The sequence below is a fragment of the Meriones unguiculatus genome (genome assembly GCF_030254825.1).
Source record: "Meriones unguiculatus strain TT.TT164.6M chromosome 13 unlocalized genomic scaffold, Bangor_MerUng_6.1 Chr13_unordered_Scaffold_55, whole genome shotgun sequence".
NCBI lineage: Eukaryota > Metazoa > Chordata > Mammalia > Rodentia > Muridae > Meriones > Meriones unguiculatus.
In genome coordinates, this window is record NW_026843661.1 from 270,940 (window position 1) to 288,746 (window position 17,807).

Consider the following 17,807-nt stretch of genomic DNA (forward strand, 5'->3'; position numbering starts at 1 on the left):
AAGAAATAGACTACAAGAGATGGAAGAAAGAATCTTAGGTGTGGAAGACACAATGGAAGAAATAGATGTAGCTATCAAAGAAAATGTTAAATCTAAAAAATTCCTGACACAGACCATCCAAGAAATCCAAGACAACATGAAAAGCAAAACCTAAAAATAATAGGAATAGAGGAAAAAGAAGATTCCCTCCTCCAAGGCCCACAAAATATTTTCAACAAAATCATAGAAGAAAATTTCCCCAACTTAAAAGAGAGGTCTATAAGAATACAAGAGGTCTACAGAACACCCAATAAATTAGACCAGAATAGAAAATCCTCCCACCACATAATAAACAGTAAGTATACAGAACAAAGAAAAAATACTAAAAGCTGCAAAGGAAAAAGGCCAACTTAACATATAATGGCAAACCCATAAGAATCACACCTGACTTTTCATCAGAGACTATGAAAGCCAGAAGGGCCTGAACAGATATCATGAAGACCCTAAGAGAACACAGATGACCACCCAGGCTACTATACCCAGCAAAATCTCAGTCATCATAGATGGAGCAAACAAGATATTTAATGACAAAAACAAATTTAAACAACACCTACCCACAAATCCAGGGGTACAGAAGCTCCTAGAAGGAAAACTACAACCCAGGAAAGCTAACTACATTCAGGAAAACACAGGAAAGAAATAATGTCACTAGAGCAAAACTAAAAGTAACCAAGCACACAAACACACTACCACAAGCAACATCAAAATAAAAGGAACTAACAGCCACTGGTCATTAATTTCCCTCAACATCAATGGACTTAACACTCCAATAAAGACACAGACTTACAGAATGGATATGTAAACAAGACCCAACAATCTGTTGCATACAAGAAACACATCTAAGTCACAAAATAGAAAGGTGGAAGGTTCCAAGCAAATGGAGCCAAGAAACATGCAGGAGTAGCCATTTTAATATCTAATAAAGTAGATTTTCAACCAAAATTAATCAAAAGACATGAGGAAGGTCATTTCATACTCATCAAAGGAAAATTCCGCCAAGAAGAAATCATAATTCTGAACATCTATGCTCCAAATACAAAGATACCCACGTTTGTAAAAGAAAGATCAATAAAACCTAAACCACACACAAATCCCCATACATTACTACTGGGAAACTTCAACACCCCACTCTCAACAAAGGACAAGTAAACAACAGAAATTAAACAAAGAAACAATATCTCTAATAGAGGTCATGTATCAAATGGACCTAACAGATATCTACAGAATCTTACACTCAAAGACAAAAGAATTTACCTTCTTCTCAGCACCTCATGGAACCTTCTCCAAAATAGACCATGTCGTTGGTCACAAAGTGAATCTCAACAGATATAAGAAGATTGAAATAATGCCTTGTATCCTATCTAATTACCATGGACTAAAGCTGGACCTCAACAACAACAGAAATAGCAAAAAGCCTACACTCACATGGAAACTAAACAACTCACTACTAAATGACAGCTGGGTCAGGGAAGAAATAAAGAAAGAACTTAAAGTCTTCCTAGAATTCGAAGACACAACACAACCAAACTTATGGGAGACAATGAAAGCAGTGCTAAGAGGAAAGTTCATAGCACTGCCTTCAAGAAGAAATTTGTAACATCTCACACAATCAACTTAATAGCCCATCTAATGGCCCTAGAAAAAAAGAAGCAGACACACCGAAAAAGAAGAGACACCTGGAAATAATCAAACTCAGGACTGAAATCAATAAATTAGAAATAAATAAAACATTTCAAAGAATCAATGAAACCAAGACCTGGTTCTTTGAGAAAATTAACAAGATAGACAAACCCTTAGCTAAACTAACTAAAAGGCAGAGAGAGATTGTCCAAATTAACAAAATCAGAAATGAAAATGGGACAAAACAAAAGACACTAAGGAAATCCAAACAATCGTTAGGACTTACTTCAAAAGTCTATATGCCATAAAATTTGAAAATCTAAATGAAATAGACAATTTTCTTAATCAATTACACTTACCAAAGCTGAATCAATAAAATAGTCCTTTATCCACTAAGGAAATAGCATTCCTCAAAAGACTCCAATCCACAAAAAGCTCAGGACCAGATGGTTTCAGTGCAGAATTCTACCACACCTTCAAAGAAGAGGTAACTCCAGCTATCTTCAATTTATTCCACAAAATAGGAACAGAAGGAACACTACGAAACTCATTCATTGAAGCCACAGTCACTTTGTAACCTAAACCTCACAAAGACCCAACAAAGAAAGAGAATTTCAGGCCAATCTCCCTTATGAACATTGATGCAAAAATACACAACAAAATACTTTGAAAACCCAATACAAGAACACATCAAATATATCATCCACTATGACGATGTAGGCTTCATGCCAGGTATGCAGGGGTGGTTCAACAAACGGAAATCCATTAATGTGATCCACAATATTAAAAAATTGAAAGAAAAAAACATGATAATCTCCTTAGATGCTGAAAAAGCATTTGAAAAAATCCAGCATCCATTCATGTTTAAACTATTGGAGAGATCAGGGATACAAGGCACATACCTAAACATAGTAAAAGCAATATACAGCAAGCCTGTAGCCAACATCAAGTAAACAGAGAGAAACTTAAAGCAATCCCACTGAATTCAGGGACAAGGCAAGGCTGCCCACTCTCTCCATATCTCTTCAACATAGTTCTTGAAGTCCTTGCTAGAACAAGAAGAAAATTAAAGGAGACCAAAAGGATACAAATTGGTAAGGAAGAAGTCAAAGTATCACTATTTGCAGATTATATGATAGTATACTTGAGTAACTCCAAAACTTCTACCAGGGAACTCCTACAGATGATAAACACCATCAGCAAAGTGGCTGGATACAAAATTATCTCAAAAAAAAATCAGTAGCCCTCCTGTATACAAAAGATAAAAGGGCTGAGAAAGAAATTTGTGAAACAACACCGTTCACAATAGCCACAAAGGACATAAAGTACCTTGGTGTGACCATATCCAAGCAAGTCAAAGACTTGTATAAAAAAAACTTCAAGTCTCTGAAGAAAGAATTAGAAGAAGATATCAGAATATGGAACTATCTCCGATACTCATGGCTTGGCAGGGTTAACATAGTAAAAATGGACATCTTACCAAAAGTAATGTACAGATTCAATGAAATTTCCATCAAAATACCAACAGAATATTTTACAAACCTTGATAGAAGATTTCTCAACTTCATATGGGATGCAATGAAAACAGTCCGAAGAGGAGTTTGAATACCAACAAAGGCCATCATAAGCTAATGGAGGCATCCCATACAAGCAACTTAATGGCATACCTGAAAGACCTAAGAAAAAAGAAGCAGACACACCCAGCAAGAGTAGACCACTAGGAAAAAACAAACTCAGGCCTGATATCAATAAATTAGAAACAAAGATAATAATTCAAAGAATCAACGAAACCAAGAGCTAGTTCTTTGAGAAAATAAAAAACACAGACAAATTCTTAGCCAAACTAAGTAAATGGCGGAAAGACACTATCCAAATCAACAAAGTCTGAAAGAAAAAGATATAATATACACTGAGAAAATCCAAAGAACCATTACCTTTTATGTCAAAAGCCTATATGCTCCAAAATTTGAAAATCTAAATGAAATATACAATTCTCTTTAAAATCCACTTAGCAAAGTTGAATCAACATCAGGTAAAGATATTAAATAGCCTTATAGTGAATAAGGCAATAGAGGCAGCCATCAAAATACTCCCAACCAAAAAAAATCCAAGGGTCAGATGATTTCAGAGCAGAATTCTACAAGACCTTCAAAGAAGAGCGAATACTGATATTCTCCAAATTATTTCACAAAATAGAAATAGATGCAAAATGACCAAATTCCTTTGGTGAGACCACAGTCACCTTGATAAATCCTCAAAGATCCCCAAAAAGAAAGAGAACTTCAGACCAATCTCTTTTATGAACAATGATGTAAAAATACTCTATAAAATACTTGCAAACCAAATCCAAGTACATATCAAAGATGTCATCCACCATGACCAAGTAGGCTTCATCCCAGGCATGCAAGGGTGGTTAAATATATGGAATCCATCAATGTAATCCACTGTATAAACAAATTGAAAAAAAAGACCATTTTCTTAGATGCTGAAAAAGCATTTGACAATATCCAACAGTTATTCTTGTTTAAAGTCTTAGAGAGACCAGGGACAAAGGCACATATCTAAAAATAGTAAAGATAGTATACAGAATATATACAGAATAGTATATAGCTAACATCAAACTAAATGAAAAAAATGTTAAGTCAATTCCACTGGACTTGGGGACAAGACAAGGCTACACACTCTCTCCAAATCTCTTCAATACAGTACTCGAAGTCCTATCTAGGGCAATAAGACAACTAAAGGAGATTAAGGGGATACAAATTGATAAGAAAGAAGTCAAAGTATCTTGATTCACAGATGATATGACAGTAAACAAAAATGACCCCCAATATTCTACTGTAGGGAACTCCTACAGTTGAAAAACACTTCAGCAAAGTGGCTGGATATAAAGTTAACTAAAAACGAAAAAGAAAACTCAAAAAAATACACTCCTGTATGCAAAGGACAAATGGACTGAAAAAAATTAGGAAAATAACACACTTCACAATAGCCAGTAAAAAAAAAAAAAAACATAATGTATTTTGGTGTTATCTTCAACAAGCCAGTAAAAAACCTATATGAACAACAACAACAACAAAAAACCCAAAAAAGAAATTGAAAAAGATACCAGAAGATAGAAATATCTCTCATGCTTATGGATCAGTAGAATCAACATAGTAAAAATTGTCATCGTAACAAAAACAATCTACAGATTCAATGATATTCCCATCAAAATATCAATATAATTCTTAAGGAATTTGAAAAAATTATTCCCAGCTTCATATGGAAAAATAAAAAGCCAGAATAGCTAAAACAATCATGTTCAAAGACAGATCTTCATTAGGTATCACCTTCCCTGATCTCAAGCTCTACTATAAAACAATAGTAATAAAAACTGCACAGTACTGTGATAAAAACAGAATGGTGGATGAATGGAATTGAAGTGAAGACCCATAAGTGAACCCACACACCTATGGCCACTTGATTTTTGACAAAGAAGCCAAAAGCATGCAATGGAAAAATGACAGTATCTTCAACAAATGGTGCTGGTCTAACTGGATGTCTACATGTAGAAAAATGAAAATAGATCCATATTTATCACCCTGCATCAAACTACAGTCCAAGTTGTTCTAAAGACCTCAACATAAAACCAGATACACTAAATCTGTTAGAAGAAAAATTGGGAAAGAGCTTGATCTCATTGGCATAGAAGGTAACTTCCTTAACAGAACACCAAGAACACTGGCTCGAAGATGAAGAATTAACAAATAGGATCTCATGAAAGAAAAAAGCTTTTATGAAGCAAAGAACTCTGTCAGTAGAACAAGATGACTGCCTACAGCCTGACAAAAGATCTCCACCAACCCTACATACAACAGGAAGAGCTAATAAACAATATTTATAAAGAGCTCAAGAAATTAAACTCCAACAATCCAAATAATCCAATTTAAAACTGGGGTACAGAACTATACAGAGATTTCTCCACAGAGGAATATCAAATGGTGGACATTAAATGCTCAATATCTGTAGTCATCATGGAAATGCAAATGACATTCCATCTTAAACCCATCATGGCTAAGGTCAAAACGTGAAGTGACAGCAAGCTAATGAGAATGTGGAGAAAGCAGAATACTCCTCCATTGCTGGTGGGAGTGCAAACTTATACAACCACTTTAGAAATCAATCTGATGCTTTCTCAGACATTGAAAATAGTGTTACTTCAAGACCCAGCTCTACCATTCCTGGGAATATATCAAAAAGATGCTCCACCATTCAACAAAAATATTTTCTCAACTGTGTTCATAGCATCTATATTCATAATGGCAATAACAGAGAAACAAACTACACATCTCTCAACCAAACCATTGTTTTACAGAAATTGTGGTACATTCACACAATGGAATGCACCTCGGGTATTTTAAAAAAACAAGGAAATTATAAAATTTTCAGGCAAGTAGATGGAACTAAAAATGATCATCCTAAGTGAGTTATTCCAAAACCAGAAAGACATGCATGGTATATACTCACTTGTAAATGGTAATGGCCATAATATAGGATAAACATACTACAATCTACAGACCTAAAGGAGCTAAATAAAAAGGAGTACCCTATGGAAGATGGTCAAGTCTTATTCAAAAGGGCAAATAGAATCGACACCAGAAGTGACTGAGGAGAGGGAAGAGAATGAGAGCCTAACAAACATATCCTCCGAAAGACTCTGCTCAGGAGGGGATCGAAGCAGATGCTAAGATTCACAGCCAAACTTTGGGTAGAGCACAGGGAATCATAGGAAAGAGTGGGAGGATAGAATATAGAAAGACCCAGAGCTGGCAGGACCTCCATAAGAAGACCAACAAGGACAACAAATCTGGGCCCATGGGGACTTGGAGAGATTGATGCACCCACCAAAGACCATTCATGAAGAGGACCTAGACCGCTGCTCAGATGTAGCTGATAGGAAGCTCAGTCTCCATGTTCTATCCGTAGTAAGGGGAGAAGGTGCCTGCTCTGACATGGACTCTGTTGTCTGCTATTTGATCACTTCCCCTTGGTGGAGGGGGCATTGCTATGCCACTGAGGATGAGGATGCAGGCAATCCTAGTGAGACTTGATAGGCTGGGTTCAGATGGTAGGAGAGGAGGGCTCCCTGTATCTGAGATATTGGAAATGGCATAAAGGAGAAAGAAGAATGGAGGGTGAGACTAGGAAGAGACGAGAGAGAGGATTACAATTGGGATGTTAAGTGAATAAATTATTTTTAATTTAATTTATTTATTTATTACAATGTGTTCACTTTGTATCCTTGCTGTAGCCCCTCCCTCATATCCTCTCAGTCCCACCCACCCTCCTTCTTCTGCCCCTATTCCCTTTCTCTAGTCTTCTAAATGAGGAGGAACTCCTTCCCTTTTAGCTTATCAGGTCTCATCAAGGATAGCTGCATCATCTTCCTCTGTGGCATTGCAAGGCTGCAACACTTAGGAGGAGGTAATCAAAGGCTCAAGTTCATGTCAGAGAATAAATTAAAAAAAACAAATTTAAATTAAAAATAAATTAAATGTGAATAAAACAAACGAATAAAATAAAAAAATACAACAGGTAAGAAGAGCGTCACAAACCCACAATTCAATGTCTCAGAAAGCTCAGATAGTGTTAGTGTCAATGAATAAATGCCATCCTAAGAAATTAAATATACTCCCTGCCAATATTTCAAATGCAAGATGTTGATGAAGATCAACACAATAACCTATGCTTACATATACAAAACAAAACAAAATAAATACCTAAATCCGTATATTCCATGCTCAGCAGCCAATGATGGTGATGTTGATGCCAGGCATGTTGGCCTACATTTAAGCCCAACACTTGAGTGGAGTTAGAGCTGTAAGTTCAAAACCAGCCTGTCTACATACAAACTTTCAGGGAACATTCAGGATTTACGGGACAGTATGACAACACACAACATGCTGATAATCAGATTAGAAGAAGAAGGATGAGATCAAAGGTCCAGAAGACATTTTCAACAAAATCATACAAGAAAAATTTCTTAACCTAAAGAAGAAGATGTCTATCAAGGCACACGAAGCATACAAAATATCAAAGACACTGGACCAGAAAAGAAAGTCCTCTTACCAGAGAATAATCGAAACTCTAAATATACAGAATGAAGAAAGAATATGAAAAGCTGCAACTAAAAACAAACAAAGAAACCAAACTAACCAACCAATCAGACAAACCAAAACAAACAAAAACCAACCAAAAAAAAGGCAGATCTATTGGAATTAATCCTGTATTCTCAGTAAAAATGCTAGAAGTTGAAGGGCTTAGACACAGTGCTTCTGACTCTAAAAAACTACAGAAGCCAACACAAATTACTAACTATGCCCAGAAACTTTCAATCACCAAATGGGGAAAATAAGATGTTCCATAAAAAGGTCAATTTTAAATAATATGTATCTATAAATACAGCCCCACTCAAGGTGCTAAAACCACCACCACCACCAAAATAACAATCACTGTTCAATGATATCTCTTAATAACATTAACCCAAATTCACCAATAAAAAAAACACAGACTCACAAAATGGATGATAAAATAGAATTCACCCTTTTTCTAAATACAAAAAAACACAGCTTCACATCAAGATAGACATTATCTCAAGGTAAAGGTTTGGAAAAAGATATTCTAAATAAGTGGACTGGAGTATCAAGCTTGTATATCAATTTTAATATCCAATGAAACAGCTTTCAAAAACCTAATCAAAAGATGGCAAAGGACATGATGTATTCAAAAAATCCAGCAATATAACATTTCAATACTTAACATGTATGCTCCCAACCTAAGAGCACCTAAGTTATAAAAGAAACACTTCCGCAGTGCTTTCATCACATCCTGGCCCTCATAAACTGATAGGGAAAGACTTCAATATATCACTCTCACCAATGGACAGTTCCTCCTGACCAAACTGAACAGAGAAATGCTCCAGCTAACATCAAAAATCTAAATATACCCAAATAATATTTACAGAACATCTACCCAAGCACAAAATATTGTTCCTTCTTCTCAGCAAATCATATATTGCTCTCCAAAATTGATGATATACTTGAACAGTGGAAGTCTCAAAAGATATAAGAAATTTGCAATAACCTCCTGCATCCTATCAGACCACTAAGGTTTAAAGCAGCACATCACCAATAACAAAAACAATAGAAAGCTTACGAACTCATAGAAATTCAACAACTCTCTACTGAATAAAAAATGGATCAAAACTGAAATAAAGAAATTAAAGACTTTCTAGAAGTAAATGAAATGAATACACAGCATATCAAAACTTATAGTACACAATGTAAATGTTGAACAGAAGACAGTTCATAGCACTAAGTACATTCAGAAAAAAATAATCAGAAAGATCTCTTAGTAGCAACTTAACAGCACACCTAAATACTCTAGAAAAAAAGAAGTAAACATAACTAAAAGGAGTAGACAGTGAGAAACTACTGAACTGTGTCTTCACTGGTAAAACCGAATGTTTTAACAGGAAAAGAAAGGTGGATCCTATCAAAATTGATAATGATAAGATTTGAATAGTAGAGATCTTCTGAATAAGCAGAGGTAACTCTTCATCAGAGACCTTGGTCATTGAGTCCAAACAAACTTATAAAGACTAGTGATTTCTTCTTAAATAAAAAATGGGTATGGGGCAGGGTTTTGATGTAATCTTTTCAGGAGAATAAAAACATCCAACTAAATAATATGGATACCACTGGACCACCACATGAAACTTCTGAAGAAAAAGGACAGAATATGTCACCAAAAGAATATGCCCAAAGAAAAGGAGTAACTGGTCAAGTGGTATCACTCACCTTAATGTTGTCTCTTCGGCCTTTTACAGACATAAGTGCAAATTGTCTTTATGTGCTTGCTAAAGGACAATCCAAAATCTCTAACTCTAATATCAGAAAAGCCACCTGGTAAGAAATAGAGGAAAACAGAAAAATAAATGAAGACTCTATTGCCACTAATCTCATAAATCTTCTGGCATGATGTGACTTCTGTACTCCCCACAAACTTCAACAATCAAGAATATGTTCAGTATTTGTGGGAGAAAAAAGCCAAAAGCATAAGCCTAAAATATAGCCAATTTTACATGAAAAAACCTAAAGAAACTCTAACATGAAAAATGTACACTGGATCAGAGATACCTTTGATTTTTTTTAAATTTAATACAAATTAAATAAACACAGATTTCACAACTCCTACAAGACAAACTCAAAGTACACCAAAACTGTTATATTTTTGACTTTGCAGCTACTCCTAATGTCCTTTCCAGAGAGTCCTTTTGTTCTGGATGTCTCTTAGAAAGTGGAGGTGATCAAAAAGATGAGCTATGGCTTTCAGTCCCTCATGTCGCCTTGTGGGTTCAGGCACATCTCTGCCCTTGCCAACACTCACACCCAAAACAAAGTTGGAGAATAATTTAATGTTTCCTGCTGTGTGGATTATGTCACAAGATGTGGAATCTGCCCTATTCACTTATCTAAAACCAGGCACACCTGACACGGACAAAATTTTGCACCTCAGAAAATCCTTTTGAACCCAAGAATTCAATTTTCCTGAATTACACCAGTGTGTTCATTGATAGTTGAAAGGTAAAAAATAAATTAAAAAAAAAATAAGCAAGTATTGCTTAAGATGACCACCACCACTTTTTTTTTACCACTTTCAAAACTATTTATAAAATTTGTTACACAAAACCATGTGTGGAATATAACATGAGGCATTTCTAGAAATGAGACTTTCAGTTTTCCAATCTATCTATCTAATGCACAGCAAAAGCAATGCCTGGGTGTGCACACTAGATAGTGATACTATAAGCACCACAACTTTCTACTGCCCAAGCCACAGGGTCCCCTCCTCCTTGAACAGTCAACACTCAAGAAGGGTAAGAGGACAAGGATCTCTGCTGAAGTCACCACATGGAAAACAACAGAATCAGAGTCTGAAACACAGCCCATCTCGGTCAAAGCAGAATAGGCCGTGATAGCTTAGCAGACCTGCTCTGCCTGGCCTGGGAACAATGGCCCCTCACTCACCATGGCATGGGCTCTGGTCTCATTCACAGCTCCCTACAGCTACATCAGAGTACAATCCCAGAACAAACCCATAAGCTACCTCCCACTGTTGGTCCTTACTGCTAGTCCCATGCAGACTCTCTCATTAGCTTGGACAATACAGCTGAGTCTCAGGACAGTAGTAGCTCTTCTACCAGTGTATAAAAGATCAACTGATGCAGATAGCAGAGGTATTCTAGCTTTGCCCCAACCCCTAGGGGCTCACAGAACCCTAGTGTTGTTATAAAAAAATGAAAATCCCAATTGTTTGAGTTTACCAATACAGACCCAGGAGCTAGGTACTGGGGAGAAAACCTGGTAGTTCAGAAAGTCAGATAAAGCATCCATCTGACCCTGCTACTCACCTCACATCTAAGAGGAAAAAGCTCCAAAAGCTCACCAGTTCAGATGACAGCTCAGGGGGGATAGGCCAAACTAATCCAACACCAAAGGCGTTCTAGCTCAAAGCTCAAAAAGCCCCATAGCTACCAAGCTAAAACTCCTTCCACTTTTACACTCTGTCTTAAATACATTTCAGCTGAAATTTCCACTTACTCTTTAATCCCTGTCAGCTGGCTTCTTGCTTTGCCTCTTGACCTAGGGTTAACATTATTTAATCCTATGCACAGGGAGCTTTTGAATTAAAGGTATGTTCCAGGGCTGACGGATTCATACCATAATCACCTGTTTAGAATAAATGGAAAGTTCTTGGAATTAAGATTTGTGTTAGGGCTCAACCATACCAAACAAAGCCCAGGTTTTTACAGTTCACAATCTAAGGAATCACACTGGGATCAAATCCTGCAACACCCTCATTTTGGAAATAATTTAAAATACAGTCTTCCACTGTCCCAGGGCACCTGTTCATTTTCCATGATACAGGTAATTTATGTTACACACTCAGTGTCCAGTGCATTCATCTCTACCTCATAGTTGGGAAGTCCTTCATCGAAACTTCAGTCAAAGACAAACAGTAACAACCATTAAAGAAACAAACGGCCATGAATTCGAATCAAGGAGTAGTTAAGCTCATCGAAAATGAGATATAAAATAAAAAGGATGTGGCTGTTCCTAGGTATGTTGGAGTAGAAAGTTTATTATAGATAGACACAGGGAAATGTGGGACAGTCTAGAGTTGACATGACCCTGAGCTATGTGAGAAGAGAGGACAGAGGGAAGTAGAGAGCCAGAACAAAGGGCCAGGAGGATAAATGATAAATGAAAAAGACCAGGTAACCAAAACGGTTAGAATACATAAGGGAGGACAGCTGGGAGGAGGGCAGCTTAACTCCTGGGCTAGAGAACTCTGTTTGACACCCATACCTTGTAACAGGTAAGGACTGAGGGATGCTGGGAGAACCTGACAGCCAAATCTGCTTTGATTGTTAAGTAGCCACCTTAAGGATTTATCCCATCTTTTGAGATGTAAGAGTAGAGAGGAATGAGAAAGTTGAAACGATTTCATTATAATCTTAAAAATTATTTTTAAAAGTTGAACATGGCTTTATGGTCCAATATTCTTCAGGGAATTCAAGTATGTATTAGAGCACACAAAATATTACTCACACCTTTTCTCTCTCAGGTTGTGCATTTTCAAATGGGGGGAGGGGAAAGCATTCCTGCTAGGCACTACCACCCCACTTTGTCCAGATCTTCTGTGTGTTTGAACTAGTGTAACTGTAAAAATTTGCTTTCCAGAAACAAGTTCAGCAACTAATCCATATTCTTGATTCTCTTTGTGTATAACTCCCAGCCCTAAGTATACACTTTTCACATTTACTGACCATCTAAAATTGATTACCATTATCATTGCCATCTTCCCTCTTCCCCTCCCTTTCTGTGTTGTGACAACACCAGCTTCAAAGTAGCTCAGTGAGCTCAATTCTTACACAGGTCTCGCTTTATTTGTAATCACCCAGCTCCAAACAAACAAACAAACAAAACCCAGGGAAGTCAGTGGACACTCATTCACTGATCTCTTTTACTTCACACTAACCAGTCAGGGCCCACCTGAAAAGAGTTGGAGGATTATATTCTAGGCACTGGGCTGTAGAGGTAGCATTCAGTGTTCAAATAAAGTGTAAACTACATAACATGTGAAAGGCTGATCTACAGGAGACATTGCTTTAAACAAAAACAAAAATCAAAGCACTAAAGAAAAAGGAATGAAATTCTTAATGACTGGGGATTATCAGAGAATATTAACTAATAGACTAGAGCAGTGATTCATCAACAAAATAAAATTTAGTAATACCAACAACTGACTTATTTATTTATTTATTATGTATACAGTGTTCTGCATGCATGTACACTTGCACGCCAGAAGAGAGCACCAGATTTCATATAGATGTTGTGAGCCACCATGTGGTTGTTGGGAATTAAACTTGTGATCTCTGAAAGAGCAGCCAGTGATCTTAACCTCTTAGTTGAAAAATGCACATAGCATACTGACTTTGAAAAACACAGGTCAATCTCTTGTAGAGTGAAAGCCATTAATAAGATACTGTTTAATGTTGTCCCTGTGTACAATATTAGCTGCTGAGACCTGTAACCTGACAGACACAGCTTTATCCACTAGCCTGTGGCTCAAATTTGAACTGACAGAACTATTTCAATGAGGATTGTACATATGGGCATAGGAAAGTCCATTAATTTGAAATTCAATATTCACTGGATCAAGCTACCTGACCCAAATTGTACACCCACCAATCTGGTCTGTTTTCATTCACATTCATGAATTAATAAATACACGTTGGAAAATTACAAATTAAAAGAACTCATCCTGCCACATTTCTAGATAATCCTGGTCAGCAAACATGTGCATCCTCCGATCCTAATCTCTAACAGGCCTGGTTATCATACTACTTATTTGTGTAGTGTTTTACAGGCAGTTTTCCCTCAGCTAAATTCTAGTTTCTCAGCAATAGTAAATCCTTTACATCATCAGTTCTACTCTTCTATATCATAGCTTGATATTGGAGTGCTTTCTGACACAGGACATATCATTTACAACCCCCACAAAATCCAAATGGATCTTTTAGAACTTAGAGAACCTACCTGACACCCCCAAAGATCACCAGGAACTAGGACTAAAAAAGGTCACCTAAAGGTCACCAGACTAGTGACTCTACCCCAAGATCACCAGGAATTGGTCCATGTCATAAGATTCCCTACCCAAGGAACAGTCTGAGGATAACCACAAGGATGGAAAAGTATCTTAAAGTGGGACAATTGTGCTGAGCACCCTACCAACCTTGTAGAAGATTCAATGACACAGAAAATACCTCACATTCCTGAGGCCTACAGTTATGTTAGCTAGCCAATCACTTGATAAAAAGCTTGCCCTTGCTGAATGTCACCCAATCCTTTAACTGTTAAACTACAACTTCCTGGTCCTTCCTCAGACCCCAATCAAAACCCTGCCATGCAGCTGCTCAGGGCTCTCCTCTCTGATCCATTGTGTTGGTAATGATGGAGAGACCCAGCTTAAGCCCAAATAAAACTCTTTGCTCTTGCATATATGGTCCAGCTCCTGATGATCTTTGGTGACCCTAAGTGCTGGCCATAACATATGGGTTCTCATATTGGATTTCCAAGTCTCCCAAGCACCCCCAGCACATGGAGCTGAACAACAGCCAGTAAGTGAGCACTCTGTCAGTATCTCTCTGTGTCTGGCTCTGTGTTTCTGTAGTTTCTTTTTTCAAGACTCGAGGCAAAATGTGTAATCTGTGTGGTCAGAAAGGTTAGAGCTGATGCTTTGGACAGCTGTGGGGCAGAGGGGGCCTGGAAGACTTTCCAGACCCCCCTCAAAGAGGCACATTTGTAAAGGTAATTGAGTACTGAGTTTTCTGTGATCTCTGGACCTCAGAGAGGATGAATGTGCCCCTATCTGTAAAGGGTGGTAGAGTACCCAGTTTTCTGTGATCTCTGGATCGTTGGACAAGGACAATGCAGGTATCTCCTGTAGCAGAGATTCTCTGATATCCTACTTTCATTTTTTTCCACTGCAGGAATGGTGGAATCTGCTGTCTAGCTCTGTGTATTTTTCTGCTGCACAAGCAATGGGATCTAGCTGTTTGTGTCTTGTTTAACTGTTTTGTCCCTTGTTGCCATTTTTTTGTCTCTGAGACTGACTGAGGACATGGGACAGAATCCTTCTATCCCTCTAGACTTGATTCTTTCCCATTTCAGGGAAGCTTGAGCTATGCTCCACAGGCTCCCATGAGAGTGGCAAGGAGGTGCCAAAGGATGGATACAGTATGTGGAGCCCCAGGCTTGGCACCTCTGCCAATGTTCTCTGGTCTCTGGTCTGGCAGAGCTTAGCCACTACTCTGGCCTCAGGTCTGGCAGAGTTTGGATGCTGCTCTGGACTGTGATCTGGCCGAGATTTGCTGCTGCTGTGGTCTGTGGTCTGGCAGAGTTTGGCTGGTGTTTGGACTCTGGTCTGGTAGAGATCAACAGATATTTTACTGTGTCATTCTCTGGTCTGGCTGAATGCAGGACACCATTCCAAACTCTGGTGTAGTTGGTTGGATCCTGATTTCGGTGTAGGTCACCACTTATGGAACAGGATAGAGGGCCCATAGAGAGACAGGTCACTGTTTTGAGTTTTGGTATTTTCTTCTTCCATTTTCTTTGCACGCATTGTACCCAGTGCATTTTTTCTTGTGTTGTTCTTTTGCGGTTTTGTTTGCTTGTGATGGTCTCAGTGGGCTGGTGACAAAACAGTTGTGATCCATTGTGACTTTGCCTGCCCCATACTGCCAGCGCTACAAGCTGGGGCACCTCTGGTCTCCTGTGGGAGCACACATTTCCACATGGTTGGCTGGGAAATCTCGGTTGGAGAGGGATCGGTATGCAGAAAATCCTGTTGGGCTGGACCATGTTGCCTCCTTGCTTTTTCTCTGAGGAAAGTTGGTGACATGAGGTTAGCTCTGGCTTGGAACAATGATCGCCAAATAATGCTTTTACCTGAAGCGTATTATAGTTATTACTATTATTATTACTTGGTTAGGGTCCCCTGTACCCCAGCCTGGCCTTATACTAAACAGCTTAAATTTCTGATCCGTCTGATCCACCTCTTATCAACTGAGCTACACTCCCACCATGTGCTTCTCAAAAAGAAATAACAAAGATTAAAGAGGAAGCCAGAGGGGCTGAAGAGATGGCTTAGTGATGAAAAATACTTTCTGTATTTTTCTGTATTTTTTGTGGGGCTGGAGGGATGCCTCATTCCTTAAGAGGACTGGCTGCTTTTTGTCATGAGTTCAATTCCCAACAACCACATGGTGGCTCACAATGAAATCTGTTGCCCTCTTCTGGCATGCAGGTGTATATGAAAACACAACATTGTATACATAATAAATCTTAGAACAAAGCAAAACATTCTCTACTTTTTTTTTTGCAGAGTTCCTAGCATGTCCATGGTGGTTCACAATCTTCTGTAACTCCTGTTACAGAAAATTTGATGCCATATGGCCTCCTGGGATATAAGGCACACATGTGGTACACTTATATACATAAAAGTAAAATAATCTTATCACTCATCTAAAGAAAAGATAAAAATACCCCCTCAAAAAAAAAGAGGTCAGCAGGCATGGTGGCACACACTGGATCTCAGTGATTTTGAGGCCATCCTGGTCAACAGAGCTAGTCCAGTCCAGGCAAAGCTACACAGGGAGATTCTGTCTTGAAAAGCAAAGCAAAACAACCAACCAACCAAAACAAACAAACAAATAAACAAAACAAAACAAAAACTATCATAAAGCAAGTGTGGTGACACATGCCTGTAAATGGAGCAACAGGGAGGTCAGGAATGAAGGTCAACCTGGACTATATGAAACTCGGTCTCAAAAACAAAACAGCAGCAGCAACAACAAAACAGCACAAGAATCTGAGTGCCTGAGATGCTTTGGGACATTCAAATTTTTATCTTAATTCCTGGCTACATAGGAAGCTATTGAGGAGTGTAGTTCTTTGAATGAAAATGACCCCTACTATCTCATATGTTTGAAAATCTGGTCTCCCATTGGTGGAACAATTTTGGAAAAATAAGTGTGATCTTGTTGAAGAGGTGTGTCACTGTGGGTCAGCTCTGAGGTTTTAAAATCCCACACATTCTCAGTTAGCTCTTTGCCTCATACTTATAGATCAGGATGTAAGCTCTGAACCACTGTTCTCTCTGGTGCTCTGTCTGCCATTACTGTCTGCCACCATGGTCCCTGCCATGATATTCATGGACTTATCATCTGAAACTCTAAGTACCCAAACAACTGTTTCTTCTATAAGCTGCTTTGGTCATGATATCTTAGCATAGTGATAGAAAAGTAGCTAAGACAAGTGGTTTGAAAATAAGATAGAAATGATTTAGTGTACACTTATCTCAAAGATCTTTTTGTCCTATAAACTTAATAGTAAGATTACAAAAATTTAAACATACACACACTTTTATGCACTGCCTGTGGATGGGTCCATATGGTCTTGTTCTTGATTCCCAGCATAATTTAAAGGGGAAACTTACACAATGTTCTGAGCCCTTGATGTCCTGCAGATGAAGTAGGAGGATGTCCTCAAGTGCCTTGCCACAGGAACCCAGTTAGGTGGCAGGAACCTTGACTTTCAGATGGAGCAATGCATCTACAAAAGGAAAGTGATGGTATCTACATCATAAATCTGAAAAGGACCTGTTGCTTGCAGCTCAGGCTATTGTTGCCATTGAGAACCTTGCTGATGGCAGTGTCATCGCCTCCAGGAACACTGGTGAGCAAGCTGTGCTGAAGTTTGCCGCTACCACTGTAGCCACTCCAATTGCTGCCCCCTTCACACCTGGGATCTTCACTAACCAGATGCAAGCAGCTTCAGGGAGCCATGGCTTCTAGTGGTAACTGATCTCAGGGCTGAAACCAGCCCTTCCCAGAGGCTGCTTAGGTCAACCTGCCTACCATTGCTCAGTGCAAGACAGATTCTCTGCACTATGTGAACATTGCCATCCACGTAACAAGGGAGTTCACTCAGTGGTGGATGCTGGCCGAGGAAGTACACCTCATGCATGGCACTATC